Source organism: Pistacia vera, unplaced genomic scaffold (assembly GCF_008641045.1).
Source record: "Pistacia vera cultivar Batoury unplaced genomic scaffold, PisVer_v2 Contig668, whole genome shotgun sequence".
NCBI classification, from domain to species: domain Eukaryota; kingdom Viridiplantae; phylum Streptophyta; class Magnoliopsida; order Sapindales; family Anacardiaceae; genus Pistacia; species Pistacia vera.
Window position 1 is genome coordinate 1 of NW_022196521.1, and position 19,491 is coordinate 19,491.

Genomic DNA, 19,491 nt, shown 5'->3' on the forward strand with positions numbered 1-19,491 from the left:
CGGGAGTGATGAATCCTCTGTCAATCCACCATAGTCTTGATACACTTCTTGATGTAGCCAATCACTACCGTAGTGACAGCTCTGAAAAGAACTGTGTTAGGCTAGTGTCAAACTACACCAATCGATGCACAAGGCGCTCCGGTGATCTCAAGTCTAAGGATCACATGCACCACCATTCGTTAGAGGATTTTTTCCATAGACACTGGGGTTACCATCCATATGGAATCCTCTTGTGGGTTAGTCTAGTGAACTTGCTGCAGTGTAATTGCCTACAACAAGCACCCATGTGTTGCACTAGATTGTCACTAAACAACCTTGATAAGTGAGATCAATCATTGCCTTTCGATAGGGTCGTTCAACACTATGATAGCCTTACCGTATTATATGTGCCCTTACTTCAGAATAATACTGGGGCTATGGACGTTTCTAGAATGGCCACCATATGTGCTCATAGGGTTCTCACTATCAAGATTTGAAACACTTGATACCCTCGTCACGGTTCTACCATTCTAAGAACATATATCAATACATATTGCAATAATAATGATTTACGTGATATAGATAAAATGCCTTTTATTGATTAATGAACATTATTACAAAGAGTCAATTCAACAATAATTGATTGGCTCTAGGGCTCATACTCTAACAATTTTGACATCTGTTTGCCAAATTTCATAGTCATGATATGCAGCAATTGCAAGCACAATCTGGATGGATTTGATCATGGCAACCGGCGAAAAGGTTTCCCCAAAGTCAATACCATGAATTTGTTTGAAACCTTTGGCAACCAGTTGTGCCTTATAAGTGTGCATCTTGCCATCCATGTTAGTCTTCTTCTTGAAGACCCATTTGCACCCTATGGGTTTTACCCCTTTAGGTGGTTCCACCAGAGACCATACTTGGTTCTGGTACATGGAGTCCATCTCAGATTTCATGGCTTCAAGCCATTTAATGGAATCTGGGTTCGATATAGTGTCTTCGTAGGTTTTAGGTTCATCGTCTTAGTAGACTAGTACATCACCATGTTGAGTCACGAGATAACCGTATCTTTCAGGCCCTGGCATACTCTCCCAGACCTACGTAGCTCATATGCTACTTAAGGTGGTTCACTTTAATTCATGGATTATGGAGTGACTTCCTTACGATGTTCAACCACTTCCTGTGGCACATCTTCCAGTTCTGTGTCTAATATACCTTGTGGTTCTGGAACTTGATTGAGTTATACTTTTCTCCCACTAGTACTTCTTAAGAAAAATTCATTTTCTAAGAAGACACCAGTATGAGCGACAAAAATTTTGCGCTTTTCTGGGTGGTAGAAATAGTACCATTTGGTTTCCCTAGGATACCCTACAAAAATGCCTCTCTTAGATTTTGGGCCCAACTTGTTTGAAGTCAATTTCTTGACATAAGCTTCACAACCGTAAATCCTTAGATAAGACAAATTAGGCGTTCGCCCACTCCATAGTTCATATGGAGTCTTATCTACAGACTTTGATGACACACGGTTCAATACATGAGTCGCAGTCTCCTAGGCATAACCCCAAAATGATGCAAGTAGATCACTAAAACTCATTATGGACCTAACCATGTCAAGTAAGATCCTATTCCTCCTTTTAGACACTCCATTGTGTTGGAGTGTATATGGAAGGGTGAGTTATGATACTATCCCACATTCCTTCAGGTATTCAGAAAACCCTGAGCTCAAGTATTCACCTCCTCAATCCGACCGAAGAGCCTTAATACTTTTGCCTAAAGTATTCTGTACTTCATTCCTGAATTCTTTGAACTTATCAAAGGCTTCAGATTTATGTCTCATGAGATAGACATAACCATATCTACTGAAATCATCAGTAAATGTGTTGAAGTAGGAATATCCACCTCTGGTTTCAACTGTTAGTGGACCACATACATCACTATGGATGATGCCAAACAGTTCAGTAGCCCTTTCACCTTGTCCTGTGAAAGGTGACTTGGTCATCTTGCCTAAAAAGGCATGACTCACATACCTCAAATGATTGGAAGTCAAAAGGGTCGAAAACTCCATCCCTTTGAAGTTTTGCAATGCGGGTTTGATTAACATGACCTAATCTACAATGTCAGAAGTATGTATGGTTTTGATCGCTATGTTTAGCTTTCTTAGTTTCAATGTTGAGAATATCCTTATTGTTTAAATCAATAACATATAGTCTGTTATATAACCTTGCAATTCCAAATAGAGTACCATTCAAACTAAAGGCAACAATCCATTAGAAATTTCAAAAAGATATCCTATTTTATCCAAAGCGGATACTGAAATAATTTTTCTAGAAATCGCAGGTACAAAATGACAGTCTTTGAGTTCTAATAATAAGTCCGTAGGCAAAGATAAACAATAAGGCCCTACAGCTAGTGCAGCCATATGTGCTCCATTTCCAACTCGTGGGTCCATTTTTCCTTGGCGAAGTGTTATTTCGCCGCGGCTGACACCACAAAACAGTGAATCGTACAGTAACCCTTTTTGCAGTTTTTCACGTAATGATATGGATCCAAATCAAATCGAATGCACAAGCATTAAACCAGGACATCAACCAACCAATAAGTCACTCATAAACACATCATTAGTCAATTGATCAATTAAACAAAATTTTACAGATTTAAAAACAATCAATTTATGCATCAACATGTTATCAATCAAATATACATGTTATCAATCAATGATTAAACATTATAATCTGGTACCCGAGGCTCTGATACCACTGTCAGTAATTGTATAAACTGAAATGTAAACTAAAACTGTATAAAAACAAATCCATACGAGGATTTAGTTCATACCAAAGTTTGGAGGCCCCTCTGAATATCTCTGACTTTAGAGACAAACACTATTCATCGACTACTATTCACCAAACTATTCACTGGATACTGTTCACCGACAATGTTCACGTGATTCTTCGCTAATCAATCCAATGTAAAATCGCACTCACTGAAGTCCACACGAAGATAATCCGTAGAATCCTTGATTATTTTGCTAGAACAATCAAACGACTTCAAGAATCAAGAAAGAAGAACAAAAAACATTTTCTTTTTCACACAAGAGTGTAATGTCAGAGAGAGAGAGAGAGAGAGAGAGAGAGAGAGAGAGAGAGAGAGAGATAGGGTGGCTAGGGTTTTTGATTATTGAATAATTCTCCTTTATTTTAATTTTAAGTTGCACTTATATAGTGCAACAATTAAAACCCTATTCCACTTAGGAATAGACATGGGCTCCAACCCTAATTCACCCTTGCGACCAAACACACCCTTTATAGTATTTTAATTAATTAATTATTATTATAATTAAAATCAATTAATATATAATAATTTATTAACATTTGATTAATAATAATAATTCATTTAAATATATACAGAGATATATTTAAATATAATCTCACTAACTTAATTTTAATATTAAAATTAAATACAGGCAACAACCTCAGCAAATTTAATTACACTGTGAGATTACCAAAATACCTTTTCTCCTAAAAGATGAAAATACCCTTCTCACAAATTGATTCTTAAATTATCTTCTAAGTGTGTAACTCGTAGGCTTCTCATCATATCGGTAGTGTGTAGTATCGCGATTAACACCAATTAATCATCTCACTACACACATACCAAGATTGGCCCCTAGAAGGCATCATGGCCACCTGATAGATTCGGATTTAACAAAACTGTAGCCTGTCAATGGTATGGTTACCATGCAATCAAATCCTTTCATCATCTATTATCTCATCGAGACTAAGGTACAGAAATAATGTCAACCTCAGATATCCTTGACATGTTTGTATTCAGTTAATGGACCAATGACCGAAATAATAAATAGGATTGAGCATCAACTCAATCCCACTGTGGCCACAGATTTAGTGTTATCGCTATTTACTGAATTACCCAATGAGATAACTTCTCCCGTACCCAAGAGTGATGAATCCTTTGTCGATCCACCATAGTCTCGATACACTTCTCAATGTAGCCAATCACTACCGTATTGATAGCTCTGAATAGAACTACGTTGGGCTAGTGTCAAACTACACCAATTGGTGCACAAGGTGCTCCGGTGATCTCAAGTCTAAGTATCACAAGCACCACCATCCCTTAGAGAATTTATTCCATAGACACTGGGGTTACCATCCATATGGAATCCTCTGGTGGGTCTGTCCAGTGAACTTGCCTCTAGCAAGCACTCATACGTTGCACTAGGTTGTCGATAAACAACCTTGACAAGTGAGATCAGTCATTGCCTTTCGACAGGGTCGTTCAATAGTATGATAGCCTTATCGTATTATCTGTGTCCTTGGTCAGAATAATACTGGGGCTATGGATGTTTCTAGAATGGCCACCATATGTGATCATAAGGTTCTCACTATCAAGATTTGAAACACTTGATACCCTCATCATGGTTCTACCATCCTAAGGACATATATCATTATATATAACTATGATTTACACAATATAGAAGAATATGTCTTTTATTGATAAATAAACATTTATTACAGAGTCAATCTTACAATAATTGATTGGCTCTAGGGCACCTACTCTAACATCTACTTATTTGAACATCTCCTCTCTCAAAAATTTCCCTGACCATGTGGAAACGTCTAAGTATGTGTTTGGATCTCGGATCAGACTATGGTTTCTTAGCTTGAGCAATGGCCCCATTATTATCACAAAATATCTGTACTGGATCAACAATGCTCGAAACTTCATCTAGTTCGGTAATGAACTTCCTGATCCAAATCATCTCTTTGGTTGCATCTGGCAATATAATGTACTCTCAACCTTCGTTGTAGAATTAGCTATAGTACTCTGCTTTGAGCTTTTCCAACTCATTGCAGCTTCATTGAGACAAAAGAAAAAACCTGATTGCGATAAAAAATCATCTCTGTCAGTTTGAAAACTAGCACCACTGTATCTTCTTATAGTGAGTTCATTATCTCCTCTATAAACCAGGAACATATACTTAGTCCTCTTTAGGTACTTAAGAATGTTCTTGACCGTTACCTAGTGACGTGATAATCCTAGGATTATACTGTTTTATCTATGCTTTTGGCTGGATTTTGGATACTTCTTCTTAAGTTTGTGCCTGAATTGCAACTTAATTTCATATATTTTATGTTTCAGGCCAAAACATCTAGTTAGAGCAAAAACTAAGTGGAATTGAGTTTCTAGACCCATAATCAAGCGAATTTTAGGAATTGGGAAAGTTCTGATGTGGATTCAAAGCACTATGAAGCTTGTTCCTATTGGGGATCACTAAGATTGAAGATTCAAGCAAAGAAGCAAGCGGAGGGTAGTTTCATAATTTTAGAAAAGTTCGCCACGATGAGAAAGTCTCGGGTCAGATAGTGAAATAAAATCCAACTCAATGTCGTGGCGAAGTTTATTCTTTGCTGCGGCAAAAACTGCAATTTTTAGTTTATTAAAACTATGCGTTTTAATTGTATGGGAGGAGTCTTAGGGTTTTGGGGTCGACTATTTAAGAAGGATTTGTTTATTTTAGAGGGGGTTCGACACTTTTTGGAAGGAGAGGAGAAAACTAGAGATTGGAAGCCTTTGGGTTCATCAAATAGGGAAGAATTTATTCTCTTTTCGTTATTCCAGCATGTTGAGCTCTGTTTTTACAGCTTTTCTTTTGATTTGTTTTATTTTTGGTATGAACTAACTCACTTTTGGGTTAGGGTTTTGATGTAATTGAGATTTTAATGTCTAATCAATAAATTGATGTTGCTTTCACATTCTATTGCTTGGATTATGTATTTATTCTTGTTCTAATTGAAATTAATTGTTGAGCATGATGAGACTGAGAAGTGAATCATGCATTAGCCTCTTAGAGTAAATACCATTGATTGATTGAAAGCTAGAGATAGGTTCGACAATCCATGAAATCAATTTAGGATTCCACTTAGCTTAATGGACTTGGAACTATTAACCTTCATTTTGTTGGGTGCAGAAGCTTAATAGGTATAAGTAAGAAAACATAGCCAAAGAAGGTATGTTTTACAGGTTAGGGTGTCCGATTTATAATCCTTGCATGTGAACTTAGAAGCAACATAAATCGTAGATTAAATCATAAAATCTGTAACGCCCACTTTAGGTACGTAGTATTTTTGTCTTGGTGTTGCTTGTTGGCCCTAAGTTAAATTTCTATGTTGTTATTGTTGCTTGGATGCCCTGAATTTGGTGAAGCCTTGGAGAATTATGGAAGTGCAGACTTCACTGGGGCGACGTAGGCTCTGTATTTTTTCGCCGTGGCCAAGAGTCAGCTGATTTTTCTAGTAAAGTTTCTAGAGAATTTTTCAAAGGGGTGAAGTGACCATGCTACCCCTATTTAGCAGTAAAAGTGGGGAGTGAAGTGCAAGGAAATTTCAAGGAGAATGAATTGGAATAGGGGTGGATGTGTAAAGAATTAAAGGATAAAGATGGAATTTTCAAGAAAGTGTAAGGGCAAAATGGGAAAGAGTGCTTATTTATATGAGCTAAAAAGGGTTACCCTCCCATTCTCTACACCCCATATATCACTTCCACTCTCCATTTCTCTTATCTCTTCATCCAATTTGCTAAGGAACTTGAGGGCTTTTGGTTGGATTTTGACAAGGAATTGATCCTAAGCATCAAGAGGTAAGGATTCTTACCCTAGACATAAGACTAATTAGTGTTAGTATGGAATTCTTATGAAGTTTATGCTTAGGGTTTGAGAGCAAGAACTAATCCAACAAGGATAAAGAGTTTTTTGTGAAACTACTCCAGAAAAAGGTAAGTAAATCCAACCCTAACCCTTGTTTGAGCAAGTAAAGCATAGAGAATGTTTTATGTGAATGTTATATGAAGTTCATATACTTGAGATTTGTGTATGAAACTTGTTATTGAGTTTGATGATGATCCATGAATGAGTTTTCTACATGAGAAGGGTTGGTTGGGTTGATACAATTTGATAGAAGTTGAGTTGAATTTAGAGAGAGTTTAAGAGCATTTAAGAAGTGTATTTTCTTGGCTAGGATTTGTGATGATTCAAAAGAGTTTTACTTTAATTATGGATGGTTTAAGAAGGAGGGAGAAGTATAGTTAAAGTAGAATTTAAGTATGCATGCTTAGTGTTTGATGAAATGTCTAAGAGAAGTATGTGCATGAGTAGAGAACCTTAATTTTGTGCAACATTGCATTCTTGCATAGCATACTTGCACTTAAGAAAGAAACATAAGCATGAGCCATCCACATGAATATACTTGCATATGCATGATAACTTAAAGAAAGAAAGAAAAGCACTAAAGAATTAAAGAAAGAAAAGCGCTAAAGAAGAGAAAAGAATAGGTTGTTGCGATGGGGAACCCGTGGGTGTTAAGAAGAATTTCCCACATACACGTCGCCTTAAGTGAGCGACATAAGAAGAAGAAAAATTTGTACGACCCGTAAGAGTGTATGTGGATGAGGGTTGTACCAAGAAGAATTCCTACATGCACGCCACCTTAATTGAGTGGCCTAAGAAGAAAGAAAGAATTTGTACAGTCCACAAGAGTGCACGTAGATGAGGACTGTACTCACTCACACGGCCAGGGTTCCAAATCCATGCATCAACCGAGTCCGATTGGCAAAGAATAAGAAAGAATAAGAATAAGAATAAGAATAAGAATAAGAAAGAATGAGAAAGCTTGAGCATGCAAGAAAAGAAAAGAAAAGAAGAGCTTTTGAGTGAGCAAGAAAAGAAAGAAAAGCATAGAAAGAAAAGAAAAGAAACAGAATAAGAAATAGAAAAGAAGAAAGAAAAAGCATTTCTAAGCATTACTGCATGTGCATTGCATTCATGCATACTACCATGGTTTCATCATGGTTAGTAAGAATAGAAAGAAAGAAAAAACAGAGAAAAAGAAAGAACAAAAAGAATTAGAAAGAAAGAAAAGAACAGTGGGAACTAGAAACAGAGAAAGAAAAGAGAAAGAACAAAGAAAGAATGAAGAAGAGAAAGAATAGAGTAAGGAAAGAACCCAAGAATAAGTGCAGGGATAAAGGAGTAGAGGATTTACTTACTGATCATTTTTGTGCTCACCCCATTGTTTTTCCATGTTTTGCAGGAAATAGGTGAGAAGTGGTTGGATGGACATCAAAAAGCGGAGAGAAATGGCATCACTGTCCACTGTTGCTAAAGTTTTTGTACATGTTATTTTGATATATGTACAGAATTATATTTTATAAGTAAAGAAAAATTTGGGCCCAACTACTTTTCATATGCTATGTATGTATGTTTTCATCATATATTTTCTAAAGTATACTAGTAGAAAGAAGTCATTACAAAATCCTAGTGAAGTCAAAACCCTAACCGCTTTGTCTTAATTGATATTTTCTTGAATTGATATTGTTTTCATTAGTTAGCTTTTAAATTACATTGTGGATTTTGTTTTAACTTCAGCTTGATTTTTCTCCCACAAATCCAAACATTTTTCGTTTGCTCCAACTTGATACAAAACTAGGAGAATCGGTGCTTAACATGCAATCCTCGTGGGAATGATACTCTATTCATCATTTTATTACTTTTTGCAACTAGTGCACTTGCTACACTTTGCATGTTGTGAAAACAATGCATCATGATGCTCACCTAGATCTTATTGATATTTGCTACAAATTCTTGAAGCATATGAGACATCAATCCTAGTACATAACATGGCATATATAATGGATCCAATAGTGGTTGCATATAGTATACTATTCATCTTGTCTATCTCCTCGAATGATTTCATACACATGTCCTTTGAGAGATAAACACCATGTAACATAGGAAGAATTCCCTTCTTGGATTCTTCCATACTGAATCTCTTCGATACCTTATCAATGTATGTACTCTAACTTAGGCTAAGCAACCTATGTGATCTATCTTGATATGTAGGCTGCTTCCCCTAAGTTCTTTATGGAGAAGCACTTGGATAACCAAGTCTTTACCATCTACAAGTTTGGTATACCATTCCCAATTAGTAATATGTCATCGACATATAATACTATGAATGCCACTACACTTCCACTGAACTTCTTATACACACAAGGCTTATCTTCGTTTTTGATGAAACCGAATTCCTTAATGGCTTTGTCAAAATGAATGTTCTAGCTCCTTGATGCTTGCTTATGTCCTTATATGGACCTTTGCAACCAGCATACCTTTCCTGCTTTTCTGTCAAGGACTAAACCATCGGGTTATGTCATATAGACATCCTCTTCAAGGTTTCCATTTAAAAAAGCAGTTTTGACATCTATTTGCCAAATCTCAAAATCATGGTATGCAATTGCAAGCATTATCCTAATAGACTTCAACATTGCTACTGGCGTGAAGGTTTCATCATAGTCTATGTCATGCTTTTGCTTGAAACCTTTAGCAACTACCCGTGCCTTATAGGTATGCACATTACCTTCCATGTCTTTCTTCTTCTTGAAGACCCATTTACATCTTATGGGTTTTATCCCTTCTGGTAAATCCACGAGTTTCCATACTTGGTTCTAGTACATAGAGTCCATTTCAGATTTCATGGCCTCAAGCCATTTAGTGGAGTCTGGATCCGATACAGTGTCACCATAGGTTTGAGGTTCATCGTCCTGATAAACTAGTACATCACTATGCTGAGTCATGAGAAAATCATACCTCTCGGGCTCACGATGTATTCTACCAGACCTACGTAGCTCTTGTGTAATTTGAGGTGGTTCACTTTCTTCCACAATCTGTATAGTAACCTCCTCCTAATGTTCCTCCATTTCTAGTGGTATATCTGTTTGATCCTCATCAGTCGTATCTTGTGGAGTCAGAACTTCATTGAGTTCGACCTTTCTACCTCCTATACTATTTTGTATAAATTTCTTTTTCGAGAAAACCCCAGATCGAGCTATAAAAACCTTTCGCTCTTTTAGTTGGTAGAAAAAGTATCCCATGATTTCCTTAAGATATCCCACAAATATACATTTGTCAGATTTTGGGGTAAGCTTATTTGATGTCAATTTCTTGACATAAGCACTACAACCCCAAATTCTCAAATAAGACAACTTGGGCTTTCGCCTATTCCATAGTTCATATTGAGTTTTATCCACTGATTTGGATGGTACACGGTTCAGTGTGTGAATCGCAGTCTCTAGGGCATAACCCTAGAATGATGCAGGTAGATAAAAAAAAACTCATTATCGAATGAACCAGGTCAAGTAAAGTTTGATTCCTGCTTTCCAATACACCATTGTGCTGAGCTGTATATTGAGGTGTGAGTTGTGATTCTATCCCACATTCCTTAAAGTATCCACCAAACTCCAAGCTTAAGTATTCACCTTTTTGGTCTGACCGAAGAGCTTTAATACTGTTACCAAGCTTGCTCTGTACTTCATTCCTAAACTCTTTGAACTTGTCAAATGATTCAGACTTATGTCTCATTAAATAGACATATCCATATCTACTGTAATCATCAGTAAATATGATGAAGTAAGAATATCCTCCATTTGCCTAAAGTGTCATTGAACCACATACATCACTATGGATGATCCCTAATAGTTTTATAGATCTTTCACTGTTGCTAGTGAAAGGTGACTTGGTCATCTTGCCTAAAAGGCATGACTCGTATACCTCATAAGATTGAATTCAAATAGGTCCAAGACTTCGCCCTTATGGAGTTTTGCTATGCGAGTTTGATTAAAATGACCTAGCCTATAGTGCTAGAGGAATGTTTGGTTAAGATTGCCATGCTTGGCTTCTTATTTTTCAAGATTGAATATCCCTTTATCCATATCTAGAACATATAAACTATTATGTCACCTAGTGTTAGTGTAGGTGCCTTAGAGCCAATCCATTATTGTAATATTGACTCTTTGTAAGAATGTTTATAATCAATAAAAGGCTTTTTCTATAAGTAAATCAATGAACAAAGGTAGTGGAAAAACAAAATTTTTTGCCCATCGATTACTTCGATTTCGCCAAGATTAGGGTATGATATATATATATATATATATGTTTTACATGCTTAAATTGTAAATCCATACAAGGATTAGATTATACCTGCAATTGGAGGCTTCGTCAGTGTCTTTGAATGTGATTCGCTATCAATTTAAGAATGGAATCAAACTCACATTATCCACACGAAGACAGTACGTCAATGACCAAGAATTAATTTTGCTAGAATTAATTCTTGGCTTTAAGGAGTGTGGATTTGGAAGGTAGAGTGTAGAGAAGAGAAGAGATAAATTTTTCTCTCAAAAACTATCACCCACGGCACACAATGAAATTGTGTATAAAAACCTAAATTTGCTTTCTTTAAATGATCAAGCAAATTTCCATTCCACCCCCAAAGTTTTGCAACAACCCAAACTTAGGTGGAATTGCATAGTAGCCCTCATTTAATTATTTAGTTAAATATTAATATAAATATTAATATCAACTCTAATAATTAAATTTGTAATTTTGCTAAATTACTTCAATAATAAAATTAGACATAGGCTACAACCTCAGTAAATTTAATTACATAGCAAAATTACCAATATGCCCATTCATCTAAACAATGAATATACCCTTCCAAAATTTACCATCCTTAAACTGTCTTCTAAGTGTGAGACCCATAGGCTCCTAATCATATCGGCAGTGAGTAGTATCGCGATTGACACCAATCGATCGTCTCACTGCACACAGACCAAGATTGGCCCCTAGCAAGGCATCATGGCCACCTGATAGATTCGGATTCATAAAAAAAACTACCTATCAACGATATAGTTACCGTGTAATCAAATCCTTTCATCATCTGTTATCTCATCGAGGCTGAGGTACATAAATAGTTTCAACCTCAGTTATCCTTGATATCATTGTATTCAATTACTGGACCAATGACCGGAATAATAAATTGGATTGAGCAACAACTCAATCCCACTGTGGCCGCAGCTTTGGTGTCATTGCCATTCACTGAATTGTGCCGTGAGATAACTTCTGTACCCAGGAGTGATGAAACCTCTATCAGTCCACCATAGTTTTGATACACTCCTCTACGTAGCCAATCACTACTGTATTGATAGCTCTAAATAGAACTACATTAGGCTAGTGTCAAATTACACCAATCGGTGCACAAGGTGCTTCGGTGATCTCAAGTCTAAGGATCACATGCACCACCATTTGTTAAAGGATTTATTCCATAGACACTAGGGTTACCATCTATATGGAATCCTCTGGTGGGTTAATCCAATGAACTTGCCTACAGCAAGCACCCATGTGTTGCACCAAGTTGTTTGCAAACAACCTTGACAAGTGAGATCAGTCACTGCCTTTCGACAGGGTCCTTCAATACTATGATAGCCTTACTGTATTGGTGTGCTGTCGCAGGCAACCAAAATTAAAATCTAAGAATACATGTACTAGTGCGAGTAAGGATCGTTCCCACGGTGAGTGTCTAGCCTATTATGCTACGTGGACAAGGATGTGTGTGGGGGGGGAAGGAGGATTTTAGTCTAACAAAAACAATTTCAAGAAAAACAACTAAGGGAAAATTCAAATTAAATTATCGAAATCAATCAACAGAACAAACCTTGGTCTAAGTCAACATCCACCATCGAAATTTTACAACTGATCATCGATGCAAGTATATATCAATTCATACTTTGAATATTCACCGTTGGAACTATTTTCCTATCTCTCCTTAGTTGTAGTTAATTAGGAAACAATCAATCTAATTAATCTTACTACTAAACAACCCAAGACAAGCACTAAAGGTTCAATCTAGTAGCAGCCTTAAGAACTAGAGAGATCGATGAAGCTAAACAACACAAACACAAGCGGTTGCATTTAATTTAGTCGAACATTCTTCTAAGATTTAATAATTCTTGAAGCAGCAAATTCTTAAATCTTAGTTACTCCCAAATTAGAGGGATCAAACAATTACGGATTAGATATCTAATTTAGTGATAGATTGCAACAAATAATAAATTAGTAGGCCTCCTAGTAATTAATTGAGACAATCATGAAAATAGGCATAGAATAACATCCAATACTCAAAGCATATATTGAACACTAAAAACATATTAGATCTCACAGTTTTATTGATTCCAAGGCCTCCGTTTCCTTTGACCAAGTTATGAAAATTTAGCCGCTCATGGCCATCATGAAAACTCAAAGGAGAAGATGAAGAAGAGGGGAAGGAGAGGCGTGTGTAATATATCCCAGTCTGATCTCCCCCTCTTAAAAATATCCAATTCAAGTCTTTGAATTCTACTCAATCTCCTAAAAATATTCTAAGTTTTATCCTAAAATAACATTTATCCAAATTTGATTAATTAAAACTAAAATAAAGTCCTAATATAACTAGGAAAGTGGTGCTTCCAGCTATAACTTTTGTGCACTAGATCTTCAAAACTTCCAATAATAAACCACATATTTGAATTGCATAATAAGGCCGAATGTTCCATAGCATCAACAGTGCAGGTGCGCCAACTTCAAGCCCGATTAAAACCTTGATGCAGTGATTATCTCTCCAAACTCAAAACATGAAAGTTGTAGATCTATTTCTTGGAGTTCCATGGAATATTGAATCATCTCAATCAGAGCTCGGATGAGAGAGTTATTCCCAGATTACGAAGCGATGTCAAAACTATCCGAATTCACCTAATTAGTTTCGTTTTTCATTTAATGCCTCCATTTGCATCCTAAATCAAAATAAAATAATAATGAGTACATTTAGCCACCAAATAAGCATAAAAGACTAGACATTAAGGGGGGAAAATATGACATTTTGCATTCTCATCACGTATTATATGTGTCCTCAGTCAGAATAATACCGGGGCTGCAGACATTTCTAGAATGGCCACCATATGTGATGATAGGATTCTCACTATCAAGATTTGAAACACTTGATACCCTTGTCACGATTCTACCATCCTAAGGACATATATCAATACATACCAATATGATTTACATGATATAGAATAAAATGCCTTTTATTAATTAATGAACATTATTACTATAATGCTTTCTTTCTTGCTAGTACACTCGTAAAATTATCACTAAAACTTATTTAAAATATATATAAGAAAATATACATATATATACGAGTAATAAAGTATGGGCCCATATTTAATTTTTCTTTATATACAAATATTTACAAAATTTTCTCAAAAATAGCAACTTGACAGTGTAGCCCAACCCTTCCACTGCGTGACGTTCCAAGCGACTGCAACTCACCTATTACCTGCAAAACATTAAAAACAACGGAGTGAGCACTAATGGCTCAGTAAGTAAACCCGCTATGCTACCCTTCTCTCTCCGTTGCTTAAATTCTGAATTTTCTTTCCTTACAACTCATTTCCCGAGTATTCTCTATTCTTTCTCTGTTTTGCTCTATGTTTTCTAATTTTTTCACTACCCATGATAATGAGCATGGTACTATGCATATTCATGATGCAAATGCACAAATGCATAAATTATGCATTTTCTTTTCTATTTTTCTTATTTTGTTTTCTGTTTTCTGTTTCTGTTTCTTTATTTCTTTCTATTCTTTCTTTTCTTTCTTTCTATTCTTTCTTTCTTTTCTATTCTTTCTTTCTTTCTTTCTATTCTTGCCGATCGGACTCGGTTGAGGCATGGATTTGGAGCCTTGGCCGTGTGAGTGAATTCTCTAATTTTGGGTACAGTCCTCATCCACACACACTTCTAACAGATTGTACAATTCTTCTTTATGAATTCTGAGGCCGCTCACTAAAGGCAGCGTGCATGTGGGACTATGTTACTCACGGCTCCCCATCGCAACAACCTTGTCTTCTTTTTATCTTTTTTTTTTTTTTTTTTTTTTTTACACTTCTTTAAGAAAAAATCAGATTTGAATATCTTTAATATTCTCACTTCTTTCTATTTTCTCTTTAACATATTTTAGGGCTTTTTCATGCTCTTATGAATATGTATGCATGTTGATGGTTTCATGCTTATAATTTTTTCTAAATTCACATATTTAAATGCAATTATGCATTATGGAATGCAAACATGTCATTCTCTACCGTCTACAAACTCATCCCAAAGTAACACATAATCATTCTCATAGATGCACTTCTCTTTGGCATTTCATCAAACAATTCATGTGCATAAATCAACACTAATTTGGCTACACTGCTATCTCTATTTTAGGCCACCAAAAATTTGAAATAAACTCCTCCATAATTAACACCAAATCTGCCCAAAATACACACTTCAAAATTTTCACTTCAATTCTTCCAAATCTCATCCAAGCATTCATCAAATAACAACTACACCAACACAACTTCTCATGGATAGGTTCTAATCATTATTCAACACCAAATCCATCAACAATTTTACATATAACACATATATATGCATAAAGAAAGTTCTCTACACAACATAACTTAAATCATACTTAGAGTAGAATCATACTTACCTTGTGCTTGAGTAATTCCACTAGAATCTCTCTTTCTTTGGTAGACTTGTTCTTTCCCTAAAACCCTAAGCATAAAAACTATAAGAATTCAACACTTTAAAAATTAATCTCACATCTATTGCAAGAATTCTTACCTTTGGGTGCTTAGGATCAAATCTCTATCAAAATCCAACCAAAAGCCCTCTAAAATCCCTTGGAAATTTGATGAAGAGATGATAGGGTCTTTTGCTTGAACTCTTAATATCTCATATTAATATGCATACTTTGCCATTTTGCCTTGCACTTTCTTTAAAATTCCATCTATGTCCCTTAGTCAATTAGTATAATGCCCTCATTTTTAATACATTCTTCATGAAATTCTACCTCTTTTCACTCCCCACTTTTCCAACTAATTTTGAGTGAAAAGACTATTTTACCCTTAATGCAAGTTTAAGGCATTTTCTTCACATTTTCTCAAAATAACTTTAGCAAAAAAATCAACTAAAGGTATAAGAGTATAAATTAAATTATGTACCTCCATGTGGGCGTTATAATTACAAAGAGTCAAATCTACAATATTTGATTGGCTCTAGGGCACCTACTGTAACATTTTCTACATTATGTAATTCATATTCATTGTATGTTGTGATATATGTTCTTGGAATGGTAGAACCGTGATAAGGGTATCGAGTGTTTCAAATCTTGATAGTGAGGATCGTATGATCACATATGGTGGTCATTCTAGAAATGTTCATAGCCCCTGTATTATTCTGACTTAGGACACTGATAATATTGTAAGACTATCATATTGTTGAACGACCCTATCGAAAGGCAGTGACTGATCTCACTTGTCAAGGTTGTTTGCTGACAACCTAGTGCAAGACATGGGTGCTGGCCATAAGTGAGTTCACTGGACAGACCCACCAGAGGATTCCACATAGATGGTGTAACGCCCAACATGGAGGTACATGATTTAAATTATGTTTTATAGCCCTTAGTTGATTTTTGTTAGAATTATTTTAAGAGAATATGAAGAAATGCCTTAAAACTTGCAATAAGGGTAAAATGGTCTTTTCACTCATAATTAGTTGAAAAAGTGGGGAGTGAAAAGAGAGAGAATTTCATAGAGAATACAATAAAAATGAGGGCATTATGGTAATTGAGTAAGGGACAAAGATGAAATTTCTAAGAAAGAGTAAGGGCAAAATGGGAAAGTGTGTTTATAAAATAAAATGTTAAGGGTTTAAAAACCTTATTTCTCTCATTCCACCACCACTCTCCTTTTCCATTTTCACTCAATTGTTCACTCAATTCTCCAAGGATTTTGAGGGCTTTTGAGTGGATTTTAATAGGGTTTTGATCCTAGGCAACAAGAGGTAAGAATTCTTGCTCTTTATCTATGATTTATTTGTGTAAAAGTTGAGTTCTTATGAAGTTTATGCTTAGGGTTAAGAGAAGGTTTGAATCCAACAAGAGTAGAGAGCTTAGTAGAGATCCTCAAGTACAAGGTAAGTAAATTCCACTCAAAATCCACCTCAAGTTAAAGTTTAAGAAAATCAAGTGAGTAGAGATTTCCTTTAAGTAAGTATATGTTATGATTATTGAGAAATTGAGATGAGATTGATGATTATTTATGCTTGTTGTTGAATATATTTGAATATGAGGAGTGTATGTGATGGTTTGATGATTGGTTGAAATTGGAAGAATTGGAGAAATCTTTTGGAAGTGTTTGTGCCATGTAGGTATGGTGATGATATAAGAGAGTTTTTCTCTCAATTTGGGTGGTTTAAGAAACCAATAGAATGATAATTAAATTAGGGTTTGTTCATTCACAGTTATTGTTTGATGAAATGCCTAAGTGAAGTATGAGTTGGGTAGAAACCTTAATTTTATGCAACAATGCATATGTGCATTTCATAAGTGCATGTAAGTAAGAAATTTTAAGCATGAGTCATCCATATGCATTTAATTGTGTATGTGTAGAAACTTAAGAAAGAATGAAGAATAAAGAATAAAACACTCTAAGAATAAAAAGAAAGGAAGAATAAGCATTAAAGAATTAAAGAGTGTTAAAAAAGAGAAAAGAATAGGCTGTTGTGATGGGGAACTGTGAGTGTTAAGAAGAAATTCCTACATACACGCCACCTTAATTGAGTGGCATAAGAAGAAGAAGAATTGTACGGCCCGTAAGAGTGTATATAGATGAGGGTTGTACCGAGAAGAATTCCTACATGCACGCCACTTTAATTGAGTGGCCTAAGAAGAAAGAAAGAATTTGTACGGTCTGCAAGAGTGCATGTAGATGAGGACTGTACTCACTCACACGGCCAAGGTTCCAAATCTATGCATCAACCGAGTCCGATCGGCAAAGAATAAGAGAAGAAAGAATAAGAACAAGAAAAGAAAGAATAAGAAAAAACAAGAATAAGAAAGAATGAGAAAGCTTGAATAAGCAAAGAAAAGAAAAGAAAAGAAAAGAAAAACAAGAAAGAAAAGAGAAGCTTGAGCAAGCAAGACAAGAAAGAAAAGAAATCGAATGAGAAATAGAAAGAAGAAAGAAAATGCATTTTTATGCATTATTGCACATACATTTCATTCATGCATATTACCATGTATCCCATCATGGTTAGAAAGCGTAGAAAGAATAGAAAGAATAGAAAGAATAGGAAGAAAGAAAGAACAGAGAGAAGGAAAGAACAACGAGAATTAGGAAGAAAGAAAGAACAGTAAGAATTAGAAATGGAGAAAGAAAAGAGAAAGAACTAAGAATGAAAGAAAGAAGAAAAGAATTAAGGAAAGAACCTAAGAATGAGAAGAGTTAAGGGATTTACTTACTGAGCATTTTTATGCTCACCCCGTTGTTTTTCCATATTTTTGCAGGAAATAGGTGAGCAGCGGTCGGAAGGACGTCTACAAGCTGGGAGGATTGGCATTGCTGTCCACAGTTACGAAGTTTTTTGTACTTGTTAATTTAGTATATGTAAAGAATTATATTTTATAAGTAAAGAAAAATTTGGGCCCAACTATTTTCATATGCTAAGTATGTATTAGTTTATTGTATATATTCTCAAATATACTAGTAGAAAGAAGTCATTACATTTTTTGTATCAAAGCAAAGATTTTGGGATTTGACAGTGTGCCATTCTCATCGCTGCGACGTTCCATAGCCGACCGTTGTAAGTTAAATTTTCTTTCCTTACTTAAAGTATTACATGAGTTGATTAAATGTGGTTGTTTTGTAGATGAGACATAGAACCCGAGCAAGTAGTAAGAAAACAATAGATACGGGGGACCAGAACCTGCTCCCCCTCCCTTTGATGAAGCTAGAATTCGAGGGATTGTACAACAAGTCTTAGGAGAAAGACAGGGGAAAGTCGAACCAGAAAGAATTGAAAACCCCGTTCAAGTATCGCCTACTAGAGAAGAAAGAGAAAGGTCGGTACCTCTGACAGAACAGAATCGGATTGAGTCGATTTATGGGCTTCCAAGTCAACATCAGCCGTCAGAATTTAAAGGTACAACAGACCCTTTAGTGGCAGAAGAATGGCTTAGGTTCGTTGAGGGTATGACAGCATTGTTTCCTATGACGGACAGGGAAAAGATTCAATATGCCAGTTTCTTGTTTCGGGGTGATGCCTGAATTTGGTGGGAATTGATGGAAGGCACTTATGATGTTTCGGTGATGACCTGGGTGAGTTTAGAGGATTATTTGAAGCTGAGTATAGAACGGAGGACCAAGTTCATGAGAAGTTTCAAGAATTTATCAGTTTACAGCAGGGATCTAGTACAGTGAAAGAGTATTCAGTGAGATTTAATTCCCTTGCCAGGTTTGCAACTGGAATAGTCAATACTCCAGAATTGAGAAGAGATAAGTTTGTCCATGGGTTGAAGCCGGCGATAGCTCGTGATATAATGATGGGTGCTGATCCTCCTCAAACCTAGAGTGAGGCCTTACAGCGAGCATTGAGGGCGAAAATATTTGAGAACAAAATCACCCCAGTAGGTCCCTCGATAGGAGGATCAAGTGAACCATCTCCCGCCCTACAGAGAGAAAGATTTGAAAGTTCAAGAAACAGAGAAGTGAAGAATAAGAAGAAGTTTTAGCCGAAGAAGAACAAGAAAGATCAGC